This window comes from Cupressus sempervirens, chromosome 11 (assembly GCF_028749045.1).
Source record: "Cupressus sempervirens isolate cs-2001-9-10 chromosome 11, ASM2874904v1, whole genome shotgun sequence".
Taxonomy (NCBI): Eukaryota; Viridiplantae; Streptophyta; class Pinopsida; order Cupressales; family Cupressaceae; genus Cupressus; species Cupressus sempervirens.
Window position 1 is genome coordinate 48256426 of NC_143128.1, and position 11084 is coordinate 48267509.

Sequence of the window (11084 nt, forward strand, 5' to 3'; positions counted from 1 at the left end):
CAGATGTTATTTGAATGTAATATTTCCTTGTCATTTTAATAGAATAAAAAGTGTGTTTGTTTTTGTAGCAAGTGAAAGGGGGAACCATGGCTCATGTTAAAATTGAAAATTTTGGATAAACATTGTCATAGCTATTTTTGATATTTTGTGAATATATTTTAGATGTTTTTGGATTTTTTAGGAATATGTGCATGTTTTTGAATTTTTTTTGGAATATTTGGATTTTTTTTTTTTTTTTTTGGATTTATTTGCAAATATTTGGAAGGTTGTCAATCTTCATAAAAGTAGGAACAATGAGATATGTAGAGTAAGATTGACATTCACTTATTTGTGGGAGCCAAATGTCGATGTGGGCTCTCAATAAAAGATGAGTAAAAACTTGTGTGATATTTTTAGAGCACTAATGTACAATGTGGAGAAATAAGGAAGATCTCAAGCATGAATTGTGAGGCACAATTTTGTATATATTGATAGCATTTATAGACTAGCATAGGGCTAAAGTTGGGATTTTTCTCTAGGTGTGTGATGAGACAGATACTCGCATTGCCTATGAAAAGGGGTTTGGGCCTATGGAAGGCTTTGATGGTTGAAAAAGGCACTAGAGGGGCCTTAAAAGAGGCATTGGGGCCTAAAAATGTGCTAATGGGGACTTAAAATGGCATTTGAGGGCCCAAAAAGGGTGCTTGAGGACCTAAAAAGGGACCTTAGCCTAAAAAAGGCATGTGGGCCTAGAAAGGTGAAACAAGGCCTTGAAAAAGGCATTTGAGCCTAAAAAGGCACTAATGGGGCCTTGAAAAGGTGCTGGAGGGCTTGAAAAGTGTGCTTGAGAGCCTTAAAGAGGTGTGGGAGCTTGAAAAGGTGAAATGAGGCCTTGAAAAAGGTGTTGAGGCCTAAAAATGTTTCTTAGGGGCCTAAAAAGGTGTTGGGGGATAAAAAAGGTGTTGAGGCCTAAAAATGTTTCTTAGGGGCCTTGTGGTCTCTCAAACATACACTTACTTATTCTGAGCCCCTATTAGCTAACAATGAAAGAGTTTGGTAGATATCTGGCCTTTTTAGGATAGCATTGATATATTTATTTTAAGTTTGTATGACTAATCATGGCTCTAAAACATAAATAAGACTGGAAATCCACCAAGAGTCATTGTTCTAGATAGGATCGAAGAAAAGAAACTCTTACGAGACCCTATCAACTATTCGCATTGTGTTAGATTTTCCAAAGCCTAGCGAGATGTTTCAAGACATAACTACACTACTTCCTAATAAATGGGTATTCTTGTTTATTGATTTTTCCAAAGGTAATAGGGCAATAAAATAAGCCATAAAATATTCCAATATTTTTCAATATAGTTAGTCTCACCATTGATTTCATATAAAACTAGTCAAGGTATGTGAACCTGTCTCGAAGGAGAAGAAATGATAGATAGACACCAAATTGACATGAAATCAATGGATCATTAGATTGAAAAATATGAAAACGATTTATCCAAACTTAAATAGCCTTTTTTGGATGAGTTCTTCATTAATTAATCTTAGTTTTTGGCTATTTTTGATATTTTCGAGATTTTTTTATTTTTCTAAGAAATTTTGAGAATTTTTGAATGTTTTGGACAATTATTGATAATTTTTAAATGTTTTTTACAATTTTTGATAATTTTGGATGATTTCAACTACTTTTGGTGATTTTTTCTACAATTTCAACTAATTTTTTGGAGATTTTTGATCTGGTGACAAGAAAAGGTGGATTTGAGTGAGATTTGTTTGAATGTGTAGATAATTAGGGACTTCTTGAACACATAAAGAGTCAAGGAGACCAAAAGTGGGTTGTAATGGCTAAAAGTGGACTCAGAGGGGTGTAATGGAGACCATGGAGGCAAACAAAAGATCTTTGGGACTTCAATTGGATTTTATGAAAGCTAAAATAGAGATCAAGAGCTATTGGCCATGGAAAACATTTGAGATGTGCACTGATTTTTCTATAATTCATGTCTTTGATATCTTAGAACATAATCAAACTCCATGTTGCCTCTGAGTTGCCTATCTTCCCTTCGTTGTTGTTTTGTTGGCTGACATCACTGCTGTGAACTATGTCTGATGCCTAGAAACTGCTAATTGTAACCAACAAGTGTTTGGTATGTGTGAAACTAACTCAACTATGCTAGGTAGGGTGGCAATATGAAGTGAAGATGCCACAAACAAGAAAAAATTGTCTCAAAGAGGGTTGGGGCATGTGCAAGATCATGGTCAACAAAACTATGCTCTTAAGTGGCAATGAAAAATTAGAAAATCAGGGTTATGTCAACTTGACATGCAATTTTCTACTTGTTATTAACCTTATATCAAAAAGTTGAGAGAAAAAAATCTCTAGGAAATTGAATCTAGTTTCTAAACTACTAGGACTTATCTTAAAAAAATAAAAATTGATTGGTCAAAATTTTGAATTTTAATGCAATATTACAAAAATTTCTAAACAAAAATAAGAAGTAGACATATGTCTGACCACCTTAATCAAAATCAAATGATAATATTATTTAATAATACTCTACATTTAAGTAGTAGACTCATGCCTAGATGTGACACATTTTTTGGGTATTTTTATTTTAAATAAATAATAATTAATTAATTTTTGACTTTAGTATTTTTGGAATAAAAAAACTCTCGTGTCTGACCAACTTAACTAATTCAAAACTCTACAAAATTCAATTTTTTTATTTTTTTCCTTATAGTAGAAGAAACATAGAATGTGATGCATCTTTTGGATTTAAAAAATGTTGTACTGTTTGAAAGTTATAGTTGTTTTTCAAGTAGTGTGTTAGTCAGCAGTTTATACATAACTCCATTAGAAAATAAGTAATGATTACTCACTAAACTCATAATTTGACAAACCTTGCATTTATGGAAAGATAAGAACATTCTTAAGAAACCCATTTCATTTCATCAAATTTTGGTGAAGAAAAAGTCATCAGCTACATGTTTGAAGTAAAAATCACATAAAAAAAGGCCAAAAACACATTTTAAGGATTTTTTAAAGTTGACCATATAGGTTTGGTATCAAAAGATATAGTAGACCTTATAAAGATATTAATTGTTTTCATTTTGTATCAGGGTGGGTGGGAAAAAAGTTGAAATAGATTTTGAAATGGTTTAAGATATTTCAGAACTATAGATTTTTAAATCGCCACTTTTTGGCACACCATGATCTTGCACGTACCCGTTATTTAAGCCATGTCCTTTTCTCTCTCTACATTGAAGGAATTGTGTTGTTTAGGAAAGTCCAAAGGTGTTATCACTCTCTCCTTTTAAAAAAAAGGTGATATTTCTCATTCCTTTTGTATCAGTTAATATTTTTATTTATTTTCTTTTTAAGTTTTCATTTTTTATTAATGTTCTCTAGTGTTTTTTTTATTTTTTTGGTTATTTCAGTGATGAGGTGTTTCTACAAAGCATTAGACATAAAACCTTTTGAGATGGATGTTATTGATGGGTTCAACAAAATCTTCTCCATCACAATTTGAAATTTTGTAGGTACTGGTCCCAAAGGATTCAGTGATAATGTAAGGACCAATCTAATTGGCTTCCCATTTTCCTTTCTTCTCTCTAGTTGCCTGATTCTTAGGGTTTTCCTAAAGGACTAAGTCTCCAATTTGAAAGACACAGGGTTTGACCTTTTTGTTGTAGTGTCTTGAAAACCTATTTTGATACACTTTGAGATGCTCATGCGACATACATTGATGTTATTCTAATAGTTCTAGCTGCTTTATATAAGAAACTCTATAGTCTTCATCTAATAGGATATCATAAAGGGTAACTCTCAAAGATGGGATCTCAACCTCTAAAGGAAGAATGGCTTCACAACCATAAACTAGGGACAAACGTGTGGCACCTGTATGTGTTTTAAAAATTGTCCTATATGCCCATAAGGTAGGATTTGGTTGTAAATTCCAATATCTAACAATATCATTGATGGTTCTTTTAATAATGTTGATAATTTTCTTGTTGGTCACCTTTGCTTGGCCATTGCCTTGGGGATAATAGATTGACAAAAAATGGTGTATAATGTGAAACTTCTCACATAATGCATCAACTATTTGATTTTTAAAATACAAAGCATTATCCATTATAATGGCATGAGGTATGCAAAACCAAAAAATTATTTGGTTTATTATGAATGAAGATATTTCTTTTCTTGTAGAGTCTACAAGTGGGTTTGCTTTGACCTTCTTGGTGAAATACTGAGTTGTGGTGATGATCTATTTATGTAAATCAAAGGAACGTGGGTAAATGGCACCAATCAAATCAAAGCCCCACTAATAAAAGGACTATGGTGTGGCCAAAGGGTTGAGTTCTTATGCTAGTGCATGAATAAGGTTGCATGGATTTGACACTTTTTACAAGTTTTTTCATAGTTGATAGAATCCTTTTGTTGGAAATATTCAATAGTAGCTAGGTTATGAGAGGGGAGGGGTGAATCAATAACCTCAAATTTTTTTAAAAATTTAGAACGTAGTTACATTAACAAATCTGATATACTGCATGCATATGAAATAGAGAAACATAAGACACCATGAACACAATATTTGGTGACCTAGAAACCTTCCAAATAGAAAGTAAAATTGGGGTGGGGATGATACTCACAAAACTTCAATATTGCAGCATAAAGTTGGCCTATTAAGGCTTACAATGATCACTTTTGATGATCTGCCCTATTAGGAGCAATTAGTACTACTAGGTCCACATTGTTAGAGGTTTTACAAACATACAATGAAGTATGAACTCAATAAAGAGATTTAAAGAAAAGACTATTAAGTCTACCTTGTTAAAGGATTTGATGTTAATTTATCTATTAGGATGAAATAGTTGATCTCTAAGTTACAACTAAACGGCTGATTGAGATCCTTGAAGTACCGATCACCTATATGTGATAGATATAACTCTATTACTCCTGATATGGCCTTACAATATGGTTTACTCTACTACTGATTCACATTCACATGCATACATTCCAATCACATTATCTCATATTATTACATTACACAATTGGATATGATACAATACATTACATATATATCAATCCAATTTACCTAATTACAAAGTTGCCCATTACACAAGTTAACACCAATATTACAAAGTCAGACCAAAAGTAAATACTCAAGTTTTGAAAACTAAATTGGTGAATTTTTGATACGCAGTGTCCACTATCTTCACTTGGCATTGTCATGCACTTGGTAGAAGTAGAGGCTTGGTCCATACTAATTACTTCAATGTAGTTTTGAACTCAGTATACACTAGTGACTTGATAGATAAACTATAACTCTATATAAACTACATCCCCTATTTACCATGATTGTACTTAGTATAAAATATTCTTCATTCAACTTAGTTAACACTAGCTTCCCTTGACTTAAGTTGTTAAGTTAGTAGAAACTATAAAGTTCAACAAACAATAACCTACTTGGTTTAAATTGTAGTGCTTGGCAAACACTGAATTGCTCAGTCTGAACTATAGTACTTGGAAAACACTAAATTGGAATTTGGATAAGTGTTGTCACTAATAAAATTTTTAACTTAATTTCAACAATCTCCCCCTTTGGCATTAGTGAAAAAAACACTTATAAGCCAAAATTTATGTACAATATAGTATGATACTTAGCTTGGAATGGCATACTAGTTTTTGAGATTTTTCAAAATTTGTCTTTGTAACTCTATTATATGTACATTTTCTTTGCATATGTCTCTGCCATACAATGTAAATATCATGTTAGCCATATTGACATACTAAGTGTATCTCTTGGTATGGTATCTTTCTCTCATGATATTTACAAATATCTCTCCCCCTTAATTATATACATGTCTCTCTCCCTTTTTGACAATAATGCCAAAGATTTATACACAATCTATTTATATAGCTTGACACCAAAATGTGACAGAAATTTAGATTGTACCTTAAGAATAAGAGTTAAGGTCTCATCCTAGTTATCTTGCAAAACTTTACACATTTGTAAAGAAACTTGCACTTCTACAAAGAGCTCAATAATGTGATCTTTAACTGAGAAATTATTATCATGGATCAATGTTTTGGAATAGGCAATGTGCTTCTATATCGTATCCATGATGGGAAGGATCATATTCTAAATGTCTATGACTATAGACTAGATCCTTGCTTCCTCTCTCAATAACTCTGCCTACATATCTGATAAGGATTTGATCTTCATATGACGTGTAGAGCTTGAACTAGGGTCAAATTGCAACTACTTTACTCTAGCCATCAGATCTTCATCAATTTTATTCAATTTTCTCTTTATTTCCTTTGTATGCTTGGTAAAATTATATAACTTTGTAAAAAGATATGTTAAATTTGTTAGTTTAAAGAATAATTTTGACAACTAAGTGCCAATACACTTAACCATTTTTCCACTAAACAATGCCGAACAAAGAGTAGGTGATGAGTGTTAACAAGTGCCGAGTGTTAACAAGTGTCGAGTAACAGTAGGTTCCGAGTGATACAATTTTGTTTAGGTGCCGAGCTATCCAGGAAACAACATGTGCCGAGCATCAGCAATGCTTCAAGAGTCGAGTAACTCAGGATATCAACATAAGAGTTTGTGATTGCACAAACTATGATGTAAACTATTTTTGTAGACCGACATAAGATAAATCTTGAAAGATATAGAGACAAGAAGGAATATTTTAAATTTCCTATGCAATTTGCATGCAGCCAATTGGGAAACTTGGAAAGGCATGCAACCAATCAGCAATAGACAAGTATTGAGCAAGAAATTGAGATTCAATATGGATCGTAGATCCATATCTAACCCTAAGTCTTCGAAGTCTTTTTAAGGAAGATGAAAGGTTCATTGAAAGAGAATTAGAGGAGTAGAGTAGTAATTCATTAATTAGTTGATCAGAAAAAAAGCAAGGTAGACAAACAAAAATTAGATCTCAGAGGATCAAAATCAGAGAAAGAGCCAGAACAAGTTCCTGCATTCAGTAATCAAGGATTGCAAACAATCAGGTTTATAATACCTAATACTCTCTTACCATTGTATTAGATAGAAAATCCTATGTATATAGGTTGGCTTAATAGCTATTTGTAGATCCTTATCAAAAGGTGATTAAATCCTTTAATAGGGTGACACTTCATGTTAAGTGTTGTTCAAATAGAGGAGATAAGATCTCTCAAGATGGAACATGAATCACAGGCCATAATGATATGTGAAATTACTAAATAAAAGAAAAGAGTAGTTGATGATAAGGTCATGATGGAAAATGACAAAAGAAATCTTGCAAACAGACTTGAAGAAAAATGTACTGAATTGACAAGGATCTCAAACATGCAGATGGATACACTTGCCCAAATGATGAACCTTCATCATGAGCTCAATGTGAAAGATATTGAGATCTCTAGTTTGAAGATGCAAAATGAACAAATACAAAATGAATTAAATAGAGAAAAAGAGGTGGCAGAGAATCTCAACAAGTCAAGTGAAGCCATCAAATATTTTGAGCAATTACTGAAATCCCCAAGATCAACCCATGATACAGCAGGACTTGGATACAACAGCACTGAAATTGGAGAATCATCAAAGAGTGCAGAACAAAGAAGCGATAAAGGCAAAAATGTTAAACCTACATGTCATTTCTATGGAAAGAAAGGACATACATCTAATGTTTGTAGAAGCAAGAATGCCCATCAGCATGATAAACCTAAAAGTATAAATCATTGACATAAATGCAAGAGGCAAGGTCATCAAGCATATGAATGCAAAACCAAAACTAGTAAGACATCAAGATTTGAGGGTCACTATCATAATTGCAAAAAATATGTACATAGAGCTTTTGAATGTAGATCAAAGCCTATGTGGACATTAAATCAACCAGCAAAGACATGAAACCATGAATTTTGGGATTACAACACTAGGTACAGTTATCACTATTGTCAAGAATATGGACATACACCCTAGAATTGCATAAGAACACATTTCAGGGGAAACTATAAAAGATGGTTGAATCAAACTACATGTTTCGGTTCCTTAAAAATTGGTCATATCAGCAGGAATTTTTGGACAAGGTCAAAGGCATCAAGTTTTGAGTTCAGAAATGGAAAGGCAAAGATAGATGTTGGACATATCAGAAGTAAAATGAATAAGACATGGAAGAAGAAAGATGATTATTGCACATCAAGTGCAGAGATCACTTCACCTAATAGGTCAAGTGATCACACTTCATCAAATTAAGCAAGAATAAGTGTGTGGGATTGATAAACCAAGTTACATCATACATCAGTCCCAAGACATAGAAGAACTGCAAAGAAGAAATCAGCATAAGAAAAGATGCTAAGTCAAAATTGAGAATTTTGCAAGATCTTTCAAAGTTTTCTTTAGGTGCCAAGTTGCTAACAGTGACTGAGTTGATAGATGATGTCAAGTTGTGAAATATCAATAGGAGCCGAGTCATGTTGAAACCCTTTAGGTGCTAAGTAGACAGTTTTCAGCGCACTAGGCATTAATTACTCTATTTTGAAGGGTACATAAATTTGATTTTTGATCATTTTGCCACCATTCAAATGAGAAGCAAAATCGAGAAGAGCAGAGAAGATCAAGGTCAGCTTAGAAGCCATTTGTGAAGATTTCAACAATGATTCAGGACAGTTTTCATCGATTTGAGGTATTTTACTTAAGTGTTGAGCTACGTAGAATTTATAAACTTGTTTAAATCGTAAACCCTAGTTTGGAAAACAATGAAATCTAGGTCAGGAACCACTAAGGGTAGAGAGAGTCATGAAATATATCTGGTCAGCAATGAAGTTAAACAACCTAAATTCAAGCCCATTCCAGAAGTAGCATACAAGAATGATCTCGCAGGCACATTATCAGTTATTCCTAATAAAGTTGTTATGGTCCAAGATGTTTGTAGATGTTATAATTGCAAAATTGGAGCCATAGGAGATTTAGAGATCTACAATGCATATGACAAGCTATGTGAGAACAAAAGACTAAAAGATGAGTTCTCAATAATAGAAAGGAAAGGATTAACCAAAACCCTAGAATTTTTTATTGTTTTCAAAATTGAATGGGTATGGATAGTTTTGAGCAGAATACATGATGGAGCCTTTTGGTTAGAGTCAGGGCCAGTAAAATTCACCAAGAAAATAGTTCATAGGGTTACTAGTATTCCAACCCTAGATCGGCCAAAGACCCTGAGAAGTGACAAAAGGGAAGTAATAGAGAAAAACACAAGTGCTAAATGGAATAATAGAGGAATGATTATTGACATAGTCACAGATCCCCTACTAGATTTTTCTGTGAGAATCATTTGTCACAAATTCTATCATTCAAGCAGGTTAAACAGTGTACCTTGTATAGCAGTTGATGTTGCATACAAGATAATTAAAAAGTATCACACTTATGATCTAGCGGTGCTCATGTTTCAACAGATTAATGAAAATCTGGGAGCTATAAGGAAGAGCAAGGGAGCTCAGTGCAAATTTGGATCAGTTTTGGTGTGCATATTTTTCTATCTAATGGAAGAATTCCCTTCTGTAGGTAAGGTAAGATGGAGTCCAAACAAAATAATTGTTGAACAAATCAATGGATACATTGAACAGATGGGTGAAAATTTTGATGCCCAAATGACTAGTTACTTAGAGGACTTCAAAAAGTCCATGAAACAAAGAATGAGGATTCCAGTCTCATTAACTGAGAAATACGAAAAGGACATTTTTTTCTTGTAGATATAGATTATACCTATATACAAGCAGTTATACCTAGAGTAAGATGGCTTAGGCCACTAGGTTATGAACTTGATATTGATCAAGCTTCTGCAGCGATAACATCCCTCCTTGCAGAAGAAGCTGATAAAAATGCAAAAGCTTTTGGAACCTATGATGTTGTTAAATCAAGGGTGATAATAGATTTGAAGACTGCTTCTGCAGTAAAGAAGAAAGAAAAAATGGTGAGACAAATCAAGAGAAAATTTGGTGTTGAAGAAGAAGGAACAACAAAAGAGGAAGGAGAGGACATTGAAGAAGAGGGAGATAAACCTCAAGGTTTGACTCAAGGGTTAAGAGAAGATAAAGAGGAAAGTGCTGAGGAAGAAGAAGTCGAGGAAGCACAAGTTAAAAGAAAAGCCACAACTCCTCCTGCTACTCAATCCAAGGGAAAGAAAGTAGCTACTCCTGCACCAAAAAGACCTACCACAAGGGCTACAGCACAAAAATCCCAAGAGGAGGCAAAAGGAAAGAAGAAAGACTCAAAGAAGACTGCTATCGAGTCTAAGAAGAGAAAATTTATTCCCCAGCCTGAAACAGATGAGGAGAAGACAGAGTCAAAGGACAACAGTCAATTTCAAGTGGTAAGACACAAACCTCAGACTGTTGTTGATAAATTATGTTCAAAAATTAGGAATGATGATTTGAAAGGTTTAAAGAACTTGAATTTTTCTAAGGTCACCAAAGAAGAGAAAAATAAATTAGAGGAATCTATGTATTCTATGATGGCTGAATATAAGCATACACCTCTAGAATTAGATGAATCAATGCCTAAAGAATTGTACAAAATTGTAGAGGATAAATGGCATTTTTGTTTACAAATGGAAAGGGAGATAAGGGAGTCAAAATTAGCTAGATTTTTGCCTGATTTGTCTAGAGATCAAGTAACAAATGCAGTAAAAAGGCATAATAATAGATTCACTCCCAAGCATAGAGCATTCAGCATATTACAGAATAAAATCGAAGAGGTAGTTACAAAATCCACAAAATTGTGGAAAATAGTTTACAAGAAAATAGAAGATGTGTATAATGAAGAATTTAAGGCAAAGGCAAGTGCCAAGATAAGAGAAAAGAAGGTGTTAGGAACCAAGGAAAAAGAGAAGGAACAAGGGAGAAGAAAAGTGAAGAAGAAAAGGAAGAAAAGGCACATACAGAGGAGAAAGAGGAAGAGAAAGATACAACTGAGCCACAAGATCAAAGTATGCAAGACACACAGGTATCTCCTCCTAGTCCTCCTCATGCCACCATCACACCTACAGATATTATAAAAATAAAAGATGTTACAGACACTTCAAATCCAAATATCAATCCATTAACTGCA